The 20,239-nt window shown below is 37.1% G+C and overlaps 1 protein-coding gene across 1 annotated transcript in view; it reads left to right on the top strand.

The window, feature by feature from the left end:
- The window catches only part of Bmpr2 (bone morphogenetic protein receptor type 2), a 221,587-nt gene that overhangs the window by 68,185 nt on the left and 133,163 nt on the right, over positions 1 to 20,239 (top strand). The gene's annotated exons all lie outside the window — the stretch shown is intronic.

Genomic DNA, 20,239 nt, shown 5'->3' with positions numbered 1-20,239 from the left:
ACTGCAAGAAGAAAGTTACATCATTTTAAGCTTGGTCCATAAAAGAATTTTTAAAAAAAAAATATTTGGTACAGGGTCTGTAGGGTCTCACTCCATAGATTGGACTCGTAGTGATTCTCCTGTTTTCAGGCTTCCAAGTGCTGGGATTACAGGCGCGTGCTACCATACCCAGTCTTAATTGCTGTCTCAGTGAGCCCTGGGGGTGGGGCTGGCACCACACACTGGGGATCAAACCCTGGTTGCTGCACTCTGGCTAAGCAGATGCTTTAGTCTGAGCTATCTGGCTGGCTCTAGTCACCAAGAATTTAATAAATGTTACATTTAAAAATTTCAAGCCACGCATTGTGGTGCATGCGTATACTCCCAACACTTGGAAGGCTGAGGCAGGAGGATTGTTGTGAGTTTGAGACCAGCCTGGGCTACAGAAATGAGCTCAGGGCCAGTCTGAACTGTGCATATCAAGCAAGACCCTGAGAGACAAAAGAATTTCATACATCAGGAGACATCATAAAGTAAGAAAGGAGTTAATGTATCTTTTTTTAAAAAATGTAAAAATTCCAAAGTAAAATAGGAAAGGATTTGAAAAGGTGGTTTATAAAGTAGAAAACGTAGATCTATAGTGAGTATCTGAAAAGATGCATCATCAGTCAGTGCTGCAAAGTCTCATATTAGCAGTTAAATGCTGTGGCCCAAAAGCACACAACACTTAGACTTTGTGTTCTTAGGATGAGCAGGGTATGCCTGCTGACATGTAAGACATGAGAATACACAAAAAATAATCCTTTGTTGTTTAAAGCCACTGAATTTTTTATATTAATGCTGCCCATAATCTATTTTGACTGATACAGGTAGGAAGTAAATTATTTAATAATGCAGATGAAAAGAAGTCTTTGAAATATATGTCTCGGTATTATTTTCAGCAGTAAAATTGTTCTGCTTAATGTAGAGACTTGATTAAGAAAGGATGTGGAGAAAACAGTAAAGAGGCTATCAGAGTTGTTCATTCAAGAGATGATGACAGTCAAGACAAGGACAGTGCATTGGATAAAGAATAGTATACTTAGGTTTAATCTAGACACACATTGCAGATAAAATTCATTGGATTTAGTGATTAATGGGATGTGTTACATATTTCATCAATGTGTTTTTATGATATTTTTATAGGAAAAATAAAGTTATTTTGCTTAAAGAAAAGGCTGACAGTGTTTCTAGTTCACTGAGCCTTAAAGCTTGTATTCTTCTGTACTTTTTTTCAATGCTTACAGCACTATTCTAGTTGAAAATTGCATTATGTCTCTATTGTATCATTATAAGAGCTTTTATAGTTTCATTCATCTGTTCCTACTATAGTTTTCCTATATTCTTTTTTTTTCAAAATTTTATTGATAAACAGATAGCAATGAGACAATTTCAAATCAAATCGGAAGTACAGATTCAACAAGTAACACACTACATATATTCTTCTTAGTGGTTAATTGCTGTACAAGATACGGACTTGAGATCCTATTTACAAACACCATTAGAACAAATCATTCTATTCATTAAGAGAATGCAACTATATATCTATCCTAACCACTTTGAATACACAGATACAAAATGGACATTCATCTGTCTACCCCATTTTTTCTAAGTTCCGTATTGAATATTATAGGTGTGTAAACTCAGCAAAATATTCTAAAAGAGTCCAGTAGACCATAATAGCATTGGGTCTTCTGTTCAACTGGCAGTGTCAGAAATTAATGACCTGAGTCCCCCACAACTCAACATAACAGCATGGCTTTACTTCCTATATTTCGTCTTCATACTTTTCTACTGGATGGTTAAGACCAAGGTAAAGCAGGACCTGTGCAACAAGAGTTGTAGCTTTTTGGTCTGAGAAGGTCAGTGAAATGCCCTCAGGATTTATCCTGAGATCCTGTACCTCAGTTTTTCTATATTCTGAGCAATATAATTATCACTAATATAATTTCAGTGTCAGTTTTTACATGCTCAAAGAAGAGCTACCTTCTATTTTCAGACCAAAGTTTACACAGTATAACGTTGTGTCTTTCTAACCTTAACACTTCTCCCACCCAGTCCCCTCTTCTTCACACAAATATTCTGTACAATGAATCACAACTGGAAGGTTTAGAATTTGTGTTCCTGTGTTTCTGTTCATAATATACTTGAAAGATACACTTGATATCTCTCTTTACTTTTTCAGATCCATTGTTCGTTGTCTTTTGCATGCTTGTACTCATAGCATTTTATTCTTCTTTGTTTTGTTTTAGTCTTTTTGAGACAGTGTCTCACTATGCAGTTCAGGCTGGGCTTGAACTGGCTTTGTAGCCCAGGCTGGCCTCAAACTCAAGGTGATCCACCTCCATTGGCCTTCTGAGTGCTGGGATTGGTGTGAGCTACCATGCCTGGCATTTTATTCATTTCTCTCTCTTTCTTTCTTTCTTTCTTTCTTTCTTTCTTTCTTTCTTTCTTTCTTTCTCTTTCTTTTTTTTTTTTTTTTTTTTTTTTTTTTGGCAGAACTGGGGATTGAATTCAGGCCCTTGTGCTTGCCAGGGAAGCACTTATTCTGCTGAGCCATCTTCCTGGCCCCTCTGACTGATTTATTAATACCACTATTAATCATGTTACCTAGATCACAAATAGAAGAATGATCTTTGCTTTTTTATTATCTCTTTAGTGTTCACATCTCTATCCACTAGAACTTCCAACTAGGCACTAGGAGAGTCCTATCATTTCTAAGGTAATTGTCTAGCATTGTCTAGAAACAACTATAGTATATGTATAAGTTGTAGCATGCAGAAGTTATTTTAAGCTTCACAGTAACTCTTGATATATTTTTCTTGTTCCCATTACACAGATGAGGTGTTTATTTTTATTTTTTAGGTGGGGCATGTAAAGAGGCTGAGGCAATTGTGCATGGATGGATATTAAATATTTGGTATGAGTGGAGCATTGTGGCACATATCTATGTTCCAGCACTCTAGGCCAGTCCAAAAACTACTTAGTGAAATTCTGTCTCAACAAAACAAAATAAAACTAATTGGTGTGATTTCAAGACCTATCCTAATTCATTTGGCTCCACAAATATTTTTCTAGTCTATTTATCTTTTTTCTGTGTTCTGTCTTTTATCAGTTTTTTCTCTGTGTCATTGTGATAGCTTTCTCTCTGGTAGAATACCCTTCTTCTTTTTTCTTCCTTAATTTGTGTCATACTCTACTAGGGTGTTTTCTAAAATGTAATTATATTCTTTTTTTTTTTTTTTTTTTTTTTTTTTTTTTTTTTTTTTTTTTTTTTTGTCTCTGCTTCAAATTCATCAGTAGATCCCTGTGGCCTACAACATGAAGTTTAAACTTCTTATCATGGCACACCCACCATCTGGTTCCTGCTTACATTTTCAGCATCATTTCCTTCCCCCATTCTACATTCCAGCAACACTAACTATTTATGGTTACTGGAACTTAACATAATCTTTCCGAAGTTTTGCTTATGAGAGTCCCCTGTCTTGGAATTTCCTTTTCTCCTGTTCTGCTTTGAGCCTTTATTTTTTCTAGCATAGTTTAGTTCTGGATGTATTTCTGTGCTGTTAATATTTATTAATATTCCTTGATTTTCCTATTTCCTATGGAGATGTGGCAATATTACCTGTCAAAATCCTCTTTTCTCCTCCCCTTTCCTGTATCCCTCTCTCCCCTTCCTTACCTCTCCCTTTCTTTCAGCATCTAACACAGGATCTTAGGTCTGCTAGGGAAATAAATGCTCTACCACTGAGTTATAGCTCCAGCCCCAAATTATTTTTTCTTACTTTGATTAGAAATACCACATTATGCTAGTCGGTTCTTTGAAGACAGAGTGGTGGGTTGTTTTGTTTTTTTTAATTTTTATTTTAGGGAAGGGTCTACAGGGTGTTTAGGGTCTTACTGCTAGATTGGACTCGCAGTGATCCACCTGTTTACAGCCTCCCAAGAGCTGGGATTACAGGCGCATGCCACCATGCCATCTGTTTTTTGTTTTTGTTTTTTTTTTAAACAAAACAAAACTCGGGGTGGGAAGATGACTCAGTAGAATAAGTGCTTCCTTGGAAAGCTCAAGGGCCTGAGTTCAATGCCCAGTTCCGCCAAAAACAAACAAACAAACAAACAAACCTCTAATCTTCTAACTCTAGTTCCTAATGTAGTGACTGACAACAGTTATTATTAGCTTGCTTGGTCTGTCATTAAAAAAAAACAAAACATAAAACAGATGATGTTATGGTTTAGATCTAGAGTGTTCTTCAAAAGCCTCATGTGCTTGGAAGAGGATGGGATCATGGAGGCACTATACCATTCAGTGGATTAATCCACTGATGAAGCCATAGCTATATGTGTTAGGTTTTTGTGTGTGTGTGGAACTGGGGATTGAACTAAGGCCCTTGCACTTGCCAGGGCAGCACTTATTCCACAGAGCCATCTCCCAGACCCATATGTGTTAGGTTTTGCAGCGGCGGTGGGAGGGAGATAGGGAGATCCTCTGACTTTGAGACAGGAGGGATGAGACTTATAGACTTTTGTGAGGGACAGAGTTTGAGGGGCAGGTTTAGTGACTCACAAGCTGATTGAAGGCTCTCTTGTGTGCATAGGGAAAAGGAAAAGGAAGTTATATCCAGGGTGGGAGTGGGGAAGAAAGAGGAAGTGGTCATTGGGTGAATAAGCTGTTATGTTGGGGATTCAGCCATGTTGAATCATGGCCATGATAATTTAGCATTTTGTACTTAGGCCAGACTTTATCGGTATGTACTGTGAGGAGGTGGGACTTGGTCAGATCACGGAGGGAGTGACCTGAAAGGGAATATGTTTTGTCTAGTAGTTCCCTCTTTTTTCTCTGTTTCCTGGCTTTCATGACAAGAGCAGGTTTCCTCTGCCAGACTCTTCTACCATGCATGGACCAAAATCTCTGAAACTGTGAACTAAAATAAACCTTTCCTCCTTTGACTTGTGGTTGTATTTTTCCCTAGTCACATAAAAGTGACTAAGATAGATTTTGGTACTAGAGAAGTGGTTTTACTGCTCTGATTACCTGACTATATTTGAGGAGCCTTTAGAAGTAATTCATGGGAGGAATTTGGAAAGGTTTGGAAATGCCAGCTATAGAAGCCCTACAATGCTGTAAAACAAACCTGATAGATGATATTTACTGTTCAGAGCTTAGAACATCAGAATGTTAATGGAAATGCAGAAAGGTAGATTTCTCTTTGGAATGTTTCAATTGGGCATAAAGATTCCATTAGAATTCAGATTCAAGGGCCAGCCAAATAGCACAGTGGATTAAAGCACCTGCTTAGGCAGACAGGGGTCTGGAGGTCAATCCCTGGGCCTGCTCTGCATGCCCTGCCCCCAGGGCATGCTGAGATGTTGATTGAAACTGGATGTAGTGTCATGCGCCTGTAATCCCGGCACTTGGGAGGCTGTAAACAGGAGGATCACTAAGTCCAATCTACACAGTGAGACTCTGTACACCCTGTGCATCCTGTCCTAAATACAAAAAAAAAAAAAAAAAATTCAGATTCAAGGTCATGTGTGTTATGCTCTGACAGATAATTTGTCTACATTCTGTCCATGTCCTTGTGGGAGGCTGAGATTTAGGGTGGCAGACTAGTGGAGGAAATTTCAATGCAGCCCAACATTCAGGCTGTGAGCTGATTATTTTTGTTTACTTTTGGTCAGATATATGGTGAGAATCAGGAGGAAAAAGCTCATTTGAAAATTATTTTTTCCAGTAAGGAAGCAGGATTGAGGCAAAAGAGAATATGATTGCTGGAAAGTTCAGCATTCAAAAGAAACTAAGTACTTTGGATCAGAGTATTAGTAAAGATGGCTTGAGGTCATCTCAGGAATCTGCAAGAACCCACTCTTAAACTGGCCCACGGGTGTAGATGCTTTGAAAAGAAAGTCCTAGGGCACCCTGCTCAACAAGGGTTGTCTAGGAAATTGGTTCCTTGGTATTCAGGGTTCACAATCTAGGCACTTGGTCATGACCATGGGGACCTGGGCTACTGTGTAAGCTGGTAGCAGGCCTTACCATCATCCCTGTAATCCCAGTATTATGAGCATGTAGAGTGCAAGAGTTGTGGGTTAAGGAGACTGCTACTCAGATTTCAGAAGAAGGCCTGAGAGGCCAGGCAGTTTTCCCCAAGAGGGCAGTGTCTAAAGCTGTGAGAGAAAAGCTGAAAGTGCAGGGAAGACCCCAGAAAGTTGGAGAAGTAGGGGACATGTAAAGAAAACCATAGGGTTTGAGCAGGCTAATCCAGGTAAGAGACCAGCAATGCCATGGAGGTATGTTGTCCAACCCCTTTGGAGCCCACATCTTGCTAACTCTCTCAGGTGCTGGCCCCAGAGCCTACAGGATGTTTGCCCTGCTGGGTTTTGGTCCTGATTTTTTCTGCTTTCTTTCTATCCCCATATTCCTCTCTTTTGGTATGGTAATATTTATCCTGTGCCATTGTACGTTGGAAACATTTTTTTAAAATAAACCTTTACTAGGACTTACAGCTAATAGTTTGCCTTGGTTCTCAGAGGATACTTAGGATTTGGACTTTTCAGCAACGTTGAAGCTGTTAAAAGTTTTGGAAACTCTTAGAGATACATTATATGGTTTTTTCATGAAGAGATGTACATGAGCTTGTTTGTGTTCCAGAGGCAGAATGTTATTATCTGGAGCATACCTCCAAATGCTCATTTGGATCATAAGAGCACTGTACCCATCAGTGGATTAAACCACTGATGAATCCATTGCCGAATGTATGTTAGGAGTAGAGCCTGTCTGGGGTATATCTGTTCTTCTGTTCCTTCCTTTACTTTCTCTGTTTTCTGATCACCATGACATAAGCAGCTTTCCTCTCTGAATTGTTCCATCATTCATGGATTGAGACCTGTGAAGCTGTAAGCCATTTTTGAACTCCTCCTTTAAGTTGTGGATGTTGGGTATTTTGTCCCAGTGATGAGAAAGTGACTTAAGACAGATCAGTTAAACTAAGACAAAAGTTAAACAACAGGAATTTATTTTCTCATAGTTTGGAAGGTTAGAAGTGTAAGAATCAGTGCCAGCATGATCAAATTCTGGTGAGGCCTCTATTCCTGTCTGTCTTTAGATGGCAGCAGTCGCTGCCAACTCATCGTGGCCTTTCCTCAGTGTGCAAGAGAGAAGAGAAAGAAATCTTTCTTACAGCATCTTCAGTGCTATTATATTTGGATTAAGATCATTAAGGTTAAATGAAGTCTAAGGTTGGATTCTTCATCTCGTACCGTTGATGTCAGTTATTTTTCATTGCTGGAACAAAATACCCAGCACCTACAAGTTAAAGGAGAAAAGGTTTATTTTAGCTCACAGTTTGTGGAGATTTAAGTCCATAGTCATCTGGCTATGGCTGAGGAGAATAGTCCTTGGCAGAGCAGACAGGAGGCAGCGAGCAGTAAGCTGTCCTTTCCTTTTATTCTGTCCTGGCTACAAGTCTTTCGGTGGTTCCACCCACATTCAGGCATCCGTTATGCACATCTAGATCTATGCTAAACCAATTTAGTTATCACACATCTATAAACTATGTTATTATGGCAATCCAAACAGTCTTAACACAAATACCTTTTATGGTAGACACTTCTAGAGACTAGAACTAAAAAGATACTCTTCCATGAGTTCAAGAAGAAAAAAAATTCTTCCCTCAGTGACCCCCCACGGTTGCAGTTGCTGCTGATGTCGTTTGAGACAGGGTCTTGTTATTACACACCTCAGTATTACACACCTTAATCTAGCACATATAACCTATGTTATTATGGCAATCCAAACAGTCTAACACAAATACCTTTTATGGTAGACACTTCTAGAGACTAGAACTAAAAAGATACTCTTCCTTGAGTTCGAGAAAAAAAAATTCTTCCCTCAGTGACCCCACTGTCTAATCTGCTCACCACTGCCTAATAGGAGAGAGAAACAAAGTACAATGTGGTAAGTGCACAACTCGGTTTATAGCAATATGCAACATGAATTATTAGACTCTTGTTTTATGTGTCATTATATGACTGTCTTGTGTTAGATTATATACTTTTCTTAAAGGTTGGGATTGATGTTTTATATTCTTTAGACTTGGAAAATCTAGGTTTTCAAGAGTTATTGAATGAATTGCATCATAGAATGTGATTCATGATGTGAATTTTGGTGTTTAAGCAGGTGTGCTCTTTCTTTCTTTCTTTCTTTCTTTCTTTCTTTCTTTCTTTCTTTTTTTTTTTTTTTTTTTTGTTGTTGTGGTTGCAGTTGCTGCTGATGTTGTTTGAGACAGGGTCTTGTTATATTGTCCAGGCCAGCCTTGGACTTGCTATGTAGCCCGGGCTGGCCTTGAATTTGCAGTGTTTCTACCTCAGCCTCCCAAGTGCTTCGATTATAGGCCTGTGCCACTATACCTAATTTAGGGCTTTTTTACTATTAACTTTGATATTACTAATATAACAATTTGACCTATTCTTTTGGCCCAGTTTTTCAAATTGATGAGGCCTGCAGCAATAAATACTTGTATTCAAGCATTTATGGAATAATAACTTGAGACAATTTTTTTTTCCAAAGTATTCTGGTGATGCCTCTGAGTTTTAAGAATAATATCCACCTGGAGATACAGAGATATAGATATAGATATAGATATAGACATAGATATAGATATAGATACAGATACAGATATATAGATAGATAGATAGATCCCCCCCCAGGTTTTTTTGAGACAAAGTGTCACTATATATTTCAGGCTGCCCTTGAACTCACTATGTGGCCGAGGTTGACCTTGAACTTGCAGTGATCCTCCTGCCTCAGCCTCCCAAGTGCTAGGATTACAGGTGTACTTCACCATCTCCAGCTGAATTTTTCTGTTACTTCTCAGTAACATTTTCAGTTAACTTTTATCCTGATCTATAAATGATATCTGTATAACAGTTTGATAATTTAATGTCTTTAAAAATGAACATTCAAAACATTTATTCCTTTATTTTGTCTTGATTATCATAAGCACATTCTAATAATACAAAAGGGTATACAATGAGTGAAAAGTATTTGCAGCCATTTTTATTAGTTTCTTATGTCCTTTCAGAGGTGTGTTTAAGGTATACAAATATAGGTATGCTTATTTATAGTTCAGAATATTGTTTCATTTTATCGTTTAAATTTTTCATGTTTTCATTTTATAGTTTAAAATACTGTTAAGTTTTAGCTCACCAAGATTGACCGTGTTCATACATAAATGGAAAAATCATTAATATCTATTTATGTATTTGGTACTGGGAATTGAACTCATGACCTTGCACTTGCCAGGCAGATGCTGTGTTGCTGAGCTATATATATCCCTTGCTCAGATAATATTTAACATGAGCTAATTCTTATCAGTTATTTGAGCTTGTTCTGTATCATACCATTTCATTGTGTTATCATAGTGTATATTTTTTATAATTCATTCTAGCCAGGGAGATAGCTCAGTGGTATAAATGAAGGAATATAATGAAACCCTATATCAAGATATATATAATTCAACCTATAAATTTAGGCATGTATTTTATATGCCAGTGAAAAGCCACTGTTTATGAACACAGGACAAGTTACACCATAAGAGAAACTCCAAATAGAAAAACATTTCATAAAAAATACCTATGAAAGAATTGCTTCCTTGGTGTCCTATTTACCCTTTAGTGTACTTACAGATAACACTTTGTTTTCCTCAGATAAATGCATCCCTGTTCTTTTTCTTCAGCTGTCCATTACATATTCTTTTGTCTGCTCCAGGGCTGTTTTTGTATTATGTAGCCATCCAGGCAACCCAAGACCCCTTGAGAATCTACTCCAGAATTTAATTTTACCACAAAAGTACACTCAATAATTTAATTTAAGAAGTCCCTAGGGATTTGGAATTTAAAACTCATTTTAACAATTTTGAGAGATGGGAAACCTGAATTCTAATACCAGCTATGCTGTTTAATTAACTGTGTGACTTAGTTAACCCATTATTTCACCTCTTGTGGCTCCAGTTTCTTCATTCACTCCGGGAATCCAGAATCCTCCTTCTAGGTACACCTATCATAGTGGTTTTAACCAGCGATGATTTTACACCTCAGCATATTAACAGTGAAGGTGGCGTCTGATGGAAGGGTTGGTGAAGTAAACATCTTTGAATTTAAAAAGTTTCAAGAAAATGAGAGTTTCAAGGAGAAGATGGAACATTGAAGTAAAGACTAGTGATGTCATATCTGGTTTAACCTTTCCTCTTAGAAGCACAAATTGCTAAAAATACAGGTCACACAGGGAATGAGATCTAAATCCATACAATCTGAGTCCAAAGTCCAGGCTCTTAATATTCTCATTATACTCCCTGTTATCTTTGAGTTCCCCTCTCATAGTGTCCCTACTACCACCAACATGACATTATGATATAAGAGGAACATATTGGAAAATGGTGAGAGAGGGAAATGGGCTAATTAATTAATTTTGGGAAATGTTAACTGAGAAAGCTATGGGTACTATCTAAAAGGTTATTTACTATACGTCTTTGGAGTTTAGAAGAAAGGTCTCAGATTGAGATTTACATGGCCGGGGAGATGGCTCAGTGGAATAAGCGCTTCCTTGGCAAGTGCAAGGGCCTGAGTTCAATCCCCAGTTCTGCAAAAAGAAAAGAAAAAGAAAAAGAAAAAAAAAATTATAAGTCTTAGAGAACAGCTAGGATGTGATGCTAGTGCATTGTTCTTAGGATGTAGTGGTAAGTGAATAGAACAGTGTTCAGAATTGAACCATGGCAATCACCACCACCTAGGAAACTGGCAGTGGAGGAGCTTGCATAGAGACAAGAAAATTTGGTTTTTTTGTGGGTGTGTATGGGTGTGTGGGTGTGGTGATGGAGATTGAACCCAAGTCATACATAGACAAAGTGAAAATTTAAATTTAAAAGTCAGGTTAAAAGCAAGGGAAGAATGTACAATTATTAATGCCAAATGTCTTAGGCATAATTAATGAAAGAATTAAAAGTATCTGTTGATGCCAGGTATAGTAGTACATGTCTGTTGCCCTAGTTTCTTGGGAGGCTGAGGCACAAGAATTGTTTTAAAATCAGTTTAGGAATGTAATGAGACCCTGTCTCAAAAAAAAAAAAAAAAATGTGTCCTTCAAACTGGATTAGGATGTTGCTCTTTTAGGTTTTCTTACAGTTCAGTTTGTTTATATTAAAGATGGACAAACTTCCACTTAGAAATAGTCATTCTTGGGGGCCTGCCCCTTAGCTCAGTTCTTTAAGTGGCTGCTTCAACAAAGCAGTCAGACTCAGGTTGCTGTGGTTTGATCCCCACAACTCAAGCCAGCCAAACCTGCCCTGAAGGCATTCGGAGCAAAAAAAAAAAAAAAAAAAAAAAAAAAAAAAAAATCATTCTTAAAATATTGATCAGGTTAAGAACCTTTAGAAAACAGGGTAACCTTGGTTGAGTGTGATAGTACACACCTGTAATCCCAGCATTTAGGAGGCTGAGGCAAGAGGATTGCCACTAGCATGGGCTACATAGTTCAAAGCCAGCAAGAGGGCCGGGGAGGTAGCTCAGTAGAATAAGCGCTTGCCTGGCAAGTGCAAGGACCTGAGTTCAATCCCTGGTTCCACCAAAATAAATAAATAAATAAATAATAAAATAAATAAAGTAATTATCTCAAAGCCAGCAAGAACAGCCGGGAAGAGGAGAGGGGGAGAAAATAGGGTAATCTTCCCTTTTCCATTTTGATTGCTTTCTTATAAAAGGCAAGTTTATGCTATAGTTAGGGTTACTTTGTGTTTTACTATACTGTTTTATGCTAAAATTTCCTTCTTGGTAGGAAAATGGATGTATGAACATACATAAAAATAAACTTGTGGAGGACCATTAATAGTTATTGTTATGAGTTCAATGTGTCCCCCAAAATGTATATCAAAGTCCTCAGCCTCAGTGCTTCTAAGTATGATCTTTCTAGGAAGTTTGTCTTTGCAGATATCATTAAGATAGGATGAAGCCCTAATCTGGTATAGTTAGTGTCCTTATAAGAAGAGATGGAGAAAGAAACACATAGAGGAGACATGGTAAGATAAGAGAAGCAAGGATTGGAGTGGTGCATCTATAGCCAGTAACACCAGAAATGGCTGGCTGAAAGCTAGAAGAGCCAAAGAACTCTCCCCTTAGGTTTCAGGGGGAGCATGACCATATCAACATCTTGATTTTGAACCTTCACCTTTCAGACTTGTGAGACAATACATATATCATATCTTTGATGATAATGAAATACCTTAAGAAACACCTTGAAGAAAATTCTGGATTGTTAAAAATCTAGTCTTTAGGACAAAGTTGCCTTATGGTCTTGGCTGAATCTATTAATATCTCTGGACCTACCTGAGCAAGGGAGAGACTGGTCTTTTCAGTAACTTTAGCATTATAAGGTTAGACAAATTGCTTGTCATTTGGTGAATAATATTTTATATTTTAGATGAATGATTTCTAACATGAATTGATGTTTTTTCTTTGTTTCAAGTGAATTTTGGTGAGATTATAGTTGTTACTTAATGTATGTTCTTTAAGGATTTGGCAGTGATTTTAGCTAGATTAAAGTTAGGGTTCAGGGGCCGGGGAGATGGCTCAGTGGAATAAGCGCTTCCCTGGCAAGCGCAAGGGCCTTCAATCCCCGGTTCCGCCAATAAATAAATAAATAAATAAATAAATAAATAAAGTTATAGTTCAGTTCCCTAAGGAAATGATAGTTATAGAATAGCCATCATCTCTCCCTGAAGATGAGATATGCATCAGGTTTTGTTTGTGTCCAATGTCTGTCATGCCTCCAGATGTTCTCCTTTAAGAAGAAAATATCAAAAAACCAAAATTTTAAGGCCTTTACATGTAATATTCTAATAACACATTAAGACTAATAGTTCATAAGAGACATAGTCTTTTTTTTTTTAATTTTATTTATTTATTTATTTATTTATTTATGTGTGTGTGTGTGTGTGTGTGTGTGTGTGTGTGTGTGTGTGTGTGTGTGGCCAGCTCAGCCCACCAGGGGGCGGGGCTGGCTGGCATGTGGTGCTGGGGGATTGAACCGTGGTCCCTGTGCTTTGCTAAGCTTGTTCTAAGTAGGTGCTTTAGACCACTGAGCCATCTCACCAGCCCCGAGACATAGTCTTAATTATCATGATTATAATAGAGAAGAGCATGCCTAAACAGCTTTCAGAGGGAAGAGTTACGTCCTGATTGGGAACCTGGCTTAGATCCTAAGGCTGTTATTCCAGGGCCTACAGCATACCCTAAATTGAAGTTTTGGTGATATTAGCATACTTTTTTCTATTAGAATGGATAACTTAGTTTTCAAAAATTATCCATCTATATCTATCTGTCTATCTGGTACAGGGTCTTGCTGTGCAGCTCGGATTTGTAGTAGTTCTCCTGTCTCAGCCTCCCCGTTGCTGGGATTACTGCCTGTTGTATGGGGGATTGAACTCGGGTCCCTGTACTTGCCAGGCAGACACTTATACCACCAAGCTATTTCCCCAGCCCACATAACTTAATTTTTAATCAAAGCCTGAAATGTGTGTATTTCTTTTCCCCTCCTGAAGAAAAATAGGAAAAAGATGGAGATAACATGCTGTAAGATGGGGCCGGGGAAATGGCTCAGTGGAATAAGTGCTTCCCTGGCAAGCACAAGGGTCTGAGTTCAATCCCCGGTTCAAAAAAAAAAAAAAACAACAACAAAAAACCATGCTGCAAGTTGTAAGACAGTATAGTTTAAGGGAAATTACTTACAAGTTTACTTGTGTTTTCCAAACTGATAACTGGTTACATTCATTCTCTTGAACATTTATGGGTGTGTTAACACAAAGTTTATACCTGTGATTATAGATTGTGCAAAATTATTATTAGAAAGAAGTATCAATTTTAAGAATAATCATTTAACTCTGTGCATGTATGTTGTGTGTGCATATGTGTCAGTACTGAATGTTTGTAGGGAATGGAAGATTACTCCCCACATCCATTTGCTCCAGTAATTCTTTTAGTAATGAGCACAGGAATGGGAGTCAAAGGTATGGTCCTCCAGCAAAAATGGTTACTGCAGTCATTTGCTGTTAACAAAGCCATTGGTGTTTGGAGCTATGAGTCCCTGCTTATTATTTTTATTATTATTTTTGTATTTTAGTATAGGGTCTACAGGGTCTCACTACCCAGATCAGACTTGTAGTGATCCTCCTTTTTTCAACCTCCTTAGCACTGGGATTACAGTTGTGCACTACCACTCCTAGTCTCAATCAATATCTTAGTGGGCCGCAGGGGTGGGGCCAGCACAAAAGGCAAGTTGTATTTTTGTTATACTAAATTTAAAAAGGTAAAAGGTTCTACTGCAGTTTGGAAGAATTTTGTTTCCTGAACTTCTGAGTTGATTTATACACTGTGAAAAGCATTAAAACAAAAGAGAAAAGAAATACCAAAGCATATTGCACATAATAAAAGTGTTGATTATGAAATTATGTGTTTACTAGGTCATGACTCAAAAAAAAAGCATTTCTCACTCTCTACTGACTATAAAATAGTGTATCATTGCTGGGAAAGGTGGCATACACCTGTAATCCTAGCACCCTGGGAGACTAAGGCAGGAGGATCACAAGTTTTTTGCAGTTCTTTTTTTTTTATTTTTTGGCAGAACCGGGGATTGAACTCAGATCCTTGCGTTTGCCAGTCAAGCACTTATCCTACTGAGCCATCTCCCCAGGCCCGGATCACAAGTTTTAACTCAGTCAACATAACTATTTAGTAAGGCCCGACTCAAAATAAAGTAAAAAAGAGCTATGGATATAGCTTAGTAAAAAGGCCCCTGGGCTTAATAAGGATTAAATACATGCACACACATGCCCACACACACGTATTATTGGAAATAGTGAAAATAAGCTGATTGTATTAATGAATAATCTTTTACCTTGATTAAAACAGTTTTAAAACTAAACTAATTTTCTTCTAGGCCTTATGAATTGAAACAGTGGATTGCCTTCTTTGAAATAGTGAGCTCTCCATTCCTGAAAACATTTAAGCAGATCATGTCAGAAATACTACATATAGGATAAATTTCTGCCTTTTGAATGGAAAATTTGACTTCTCCAGTTCTTTCCAAGCAGTGTTTTGTAATTGTGTCTTATTTATGGTTCTATTCCTAGAAAATGATGTATTCATTTTGTAGTTTCTCCATTTGTGCTGAAAATAACCTTAGCCCAAATTGGCTTTATTGAACTTGAAAGTTTTGAAAGAAGCAGGACTTTAAAAATCTTTTGCAATGTGTTTTGCCTTACAGTTTGGAATTGTGTCCTACTAATTTTTTTTTTATTTTTTTAATTTTTTTTTTTACTTTTTGTTTTCTGCATTATCCAAATGAATTTTTTTTTTTCATCTACCTATTTTGGGACCTTTTTAGGGAAACCTTAAATTTACCTTTTAGGAATTTCAACCTGACTGTGTAAATTTCTGTTTTGTAATTGTTGTGAATAAACTTTAACTTTGTATTATCTTATAACAGTTTTTATTCAGATGTATATATCCTTTTCTATAACAGCACTTTTGAGACAATTGACATATTATATAATTTATTCAAAGTACAGAATTTATTGCTTTTTAGCATGTTCAGGGTTGTACAGCTATCTCCACAATTTTAGAACATTTTAACATTCCACAAAGAAGCTGAACACCCATTAGCAATAATCTTTTTGTTTTGTTTTTAAACTGTGTTGCCTAGGCTAGTCTTGAACCTAAGATCCTCCTGCTTCATTTTCTGGTGGCTGGGTTTACAGGCATGTGCTGCTGTGTCCACTAATAATAATTTTTCATTTACTTTTTCCCTTAGGCCCTGAAGACCACTAATCTACTTTTTGTCTCTGTGAATTTGCTTATTCTGAACCTTTCATGAAATGAAATTATATAATATTTGGCCTTTTGTGTCTGGCTTCTCTCATGCAGTATAATGTTTATGAATGTATCACATTTTGTTTATTCACTCATTATTAATTGGTAGACATTTGGTTGTTTTCTTTTTTGGTCCTTTTTTTTTTTTTTTTTGAGACAAGGTTTTGCTATGTAGTTTAGGCTGGTCTTGTACTTACTTCGTACCCCTGGCTGTCCTCAAATTCACAGTGATCCTCCTACCCCAGCCTTCAGAGTGCTGGGATCATAGGTGTTTTACCTTTTGACTGTTACAAATACTGCTGTTATGAATATTTGCATACATCTTTTTGTATGAGATTGTGTTTTAATGTCTCATGTATAATTGGGTAGAATTTCTGGGTTTATTTTATTTATTTATTTATTTATTTATTTGCAGAACCGGGGGTTGAACTCAGGCCCTTGCACTTGCCAGGGAAGCACTTATTCCACTGAGCCATCTCCCCTGCCCCTCTGGGATGTATATTTAAGACATAAGAGTTCACTTTGCATTTTGCATGCTAGTAATTTTTAGTCCTTATTCTGAGTTGTCCTTATTTTCTGGATGATGTATATTAACATACAGACATTTTAATTTGATCTCAGGCCCTTGTGCTTGCTAGGCAAGCGCTTATTATACTGAGCTATCTCCCGAGCTCCGACATTTGAAATTTTGATGAAATCCAATTTAACTATTTTTGCTTTTGTTCCTATGCATTTAGTTGCCATAGCAAAGAAATTGTTGCCTAACTCATTCCTAAAGATGTATAACTATTTTTTCTTCTGAAGGTTATATAATTTTAGCTCTTACATTTAGTCTTTGTTCCATTTTAAGATAATGTTTATATATGCTGTGATATAGGAATCAAATCTCATTCTACATGCACTTGTAAGCACAATTGTCACTTCTCGCTAGAAAGTCTAATTTTTCCCCCACTGAATGATCTTGACCTCCTTATAAAAATCAATTTGCCATGTGTATGGGTCTGTTTCTGAACTCTCAAATTCTATTTTATTGATGTTCTCCTTCATACTAGCAGCACACTGGGGTACCACACTTTTGATTTGTTGATTTCTTAGTAAATTTTGAAATTGGGAATTGTGAGTTCTGTGATTTTTGCTGATGTTTTGTTTTAAGCTATTTATTTATTTATTTATTTATTTATTTATTTATCTGTCTTTCTTGAGACAGCGTTTTACTATGCAGTTCAGGCTAACTTTGACCTCATTTTGTAGCTCAGGCTGGCCATGAACTCTCAGTGATTCTCCTGCCTCAGCCTCTTGAGGACTGGGATTACAGGCATGTAGTACCATGCTTGGCCATTAAGATTGTTTTATTTCTTTTGGTTCCCTAGTATTTCCCTAGTATATGAATTCTAAGAGTAGCTTATCAATTCTTGAAAAAAAAAGCAGATACTGTATGATAGATTGTATTGAATATTCAGTGTGTCTTATACTTTTGTTAAATTTATTCCTAATGTGTTCTTTTTTGGCACTATTGTAAATGGAATCATTTTCTTAATTTCACTTTGGATTGGTCATTGCTTGCTACTACATAGAAATTCAACTGGTTTCTGTATACTGATCTTGTATTCTGTTACTTTGCTGAACTTGTTCACCTCAATAGTTTTTCATGGGTTCCTTAGCATTTATTATGTATAAGACAGTATTGGGCCGGGGAGATAGCTCAATAGGATAAATGCTTGCCTGGCAAGCGCAAGGGCCTAAGTTCAATCCCTGGTTCCACACACACACACACAAAAAGACAAGACAGTATCATCTACAAAGATGTCTTTACTTTTTTTTTTTTTCTCTAATCTGAACCAAATGACTGATAGTTTGGGTTTCTTTGAGTGAGAGAGAGGTTTCCTTTCTTTTCTTTCTTGTGCCAAGAATATTTATTTCATAAATAGGGTTGGAAAGTTATAATCTCGTTTCACTTTATAAATGCATAATTATAATGATTAGCAATGAAAGTGGGGCAGTGGGAGCATAAAATAAAAGTGAATACAACCAAATTTTTAGTCCTTTTTATAGTTAGTGAAAAATAAATTAAAAAAGAAATCTTGATAGATTGGTAAAAGACCATTTTACATTTTAACAAAATCTCTGCTGTATCATTTGAAAGAGCTTTTTTGGTGTCCAGTTCAGAAATTTCTTTATTGTACCATATAAAGCATCTTTCTCCCAGTTTACTTTTTCTTCCTCTTTCCCTCCATTTCCCTTATCTTCTTTCCCCTCTCTAAGGATTGATTGATTGATTGATTTGTTACAGGGTCATGATACACAGCTCATACTTGTTGTGACCTTCCTGTCTCAGCTTCCCCAGCACTGGGATTACAGGCATGTGCCGCCATGCCTGGTTTCTGGGCCTGCACAGTGCACCCAGGGTTCTGGGGCCAGCACAGCATGCGATTCCAGGGATTGAACCCCTGTTCTTCTCACCGTGAAGCTGTCTCAACCTTTTCTTTCTCTGGCATATATCATGTTATCCAAAATATATTTGTTGCTTCAAATAAGTATTCTTTTTTTTTTTTTTTGGTAGCAAGGATTGAATTTGACCCTGCATTTGCCAGGAAGGCTCTTATTCTACTGAGCTATCTCCCTAGCCCCAAATAAGTATTCAGATAGGAATTCATATATGAATTTGGGTATAGTAAAAACCTAGGACTAATAAGGTGCCTACATATGTGAATATACATATAAATACGTATCAGTGTGTTGTGAACATCTGTATTATTATAACATTTGACCAAGTAACATATATATGGCTAAGTTTTCAGTTGTTTTTGTCTTTTCAGTGCTGGATAGAAAACTCAGTGCTCTCTCATTGAGCTACATTCCCAGTTCTGAACATTGTTTATTTTTTGTTTCTTTTTTCAGTACTGGGAACAGAGCCCCCAGGACCTCCATCCTGAGCTACATTCCCAACCCTTTTTAATTTTGGGTCAGGGTCTTGCTAAGTTCCCAAGTGGCCCAGACTTAGCCTCAGCTTGAGTACTGGCACTGCATGCTTCTTAACAGCGTTTTTGAAATTCAAGTTGCATAAAATAAAATTCACTCTTTCACATGTTCAGCTTGCTAATTTTTGTTTACAGTTATATAATCCCTACTACAATCATCATAATTTTCTTGACTGTTTGCCATTGTTTTTGTACGTTCTGCTCACGCCAAATGACTACTGATGTGTTCGTTTCTCTAATTTGGTCTTTAGTATTTTATAAAATGAAATAACTTTTTAGGGGATGGTCAATACTGGGAAATTGAATGCAAGGCCTTTGCACTGAGCTGCATCACAACTTTTTTATTTTTTATTTTGATAGAGTCTCACTTAAGTCACTGAGTTGCCCAGGCTGGGTTTGAATTTGCTGTCCTCTTGTATCAGCCTCCTAGAGTGCTGGGATTATAGGTCTGTGTCACTTTGCTCATTTAAATTAAATTACCTATTCATTTATCTTACACCTTTTCATCTTAAAAAATTACTTTTGTAAGTGACTTGGATTTTTTTTTTAAAGAGGTATAACAAAAGATGGTTTATTTGGGAAAAAAGGGAAAAGAGCCTAGACAGCTACCATGAGGTGCTAGGGGCGTGCTGTTCTGAAAGCCCTTTAATTAGAGACAGTTTTGTATGTCTCTTGCATTTCGTATATATTATGGAATCATATATTGTGTGGTCTGGGTTTTCACCCTGTTGCCCAGGCAGCTTTTGAAGTAGTGTACGCAGGTGATCTTTTAGTCTTGGCCTCCCAAGTAGCAGAGACGACAGGTGTGCACCATCTCACCTGGCTTAGTGGATGATCTCTTATTTTATCATTTTTTTATTACTAAGTGATATACTTTAGGCTGTTTTCAATAATGCCACTTTGAATACTTAATGTACTAGTTTTGCTATGAGCATATTTTGTAATACTTAAGAATGAAATTCCTAGGTGCATGTCATTGGTTTGTGTTTGCCTTTGTAAGAAATTGCTCGTTTCCCTCATAGTGACTGTACTGTTTTGCATTTGTGCATAGCAAGAACTGTAGTGTTTCTTAGAAAAGTAAAATTGTGAACTTCATGTGATGTTGGACCATTCTGCTCCAACTTACCCTTCTTTGTTCCTAGTATTCTACATTTAGAAGTGTATCTTATACTTTTAAAATCTTTGAAAATTCCCCCAGGAATGGTGGTGCACATCTGCAGTTCCAGCACTCTGGAGTCTGAGACCTAAGGATTACCTCTGAGCTCAAGGCCAGCCTAAACTATATAGCTAGCTCCTGTCTCAAAAACCAGACAAACCAAAAAAAA

Source organism: Octodon degus, unplaced genomic scaffold (assembly GCF_000260255.1).
Source record: "Octodon degus isolate 3935 unplaced genomic scaffold, OctDeg1.0 scaffold00016, whole genome shotgun sequence".
In the NCBI taxonomy this organism is placed as follows: domain Eukaryota; kingdom Metazoa; phylum Chordata; class Mammalia; order Rodentia; family Octodontidae; genus Octodon; species Octodon degus.
This window is presented reverse-complemented; position numbering and strand designations above follow the sequence as displayed.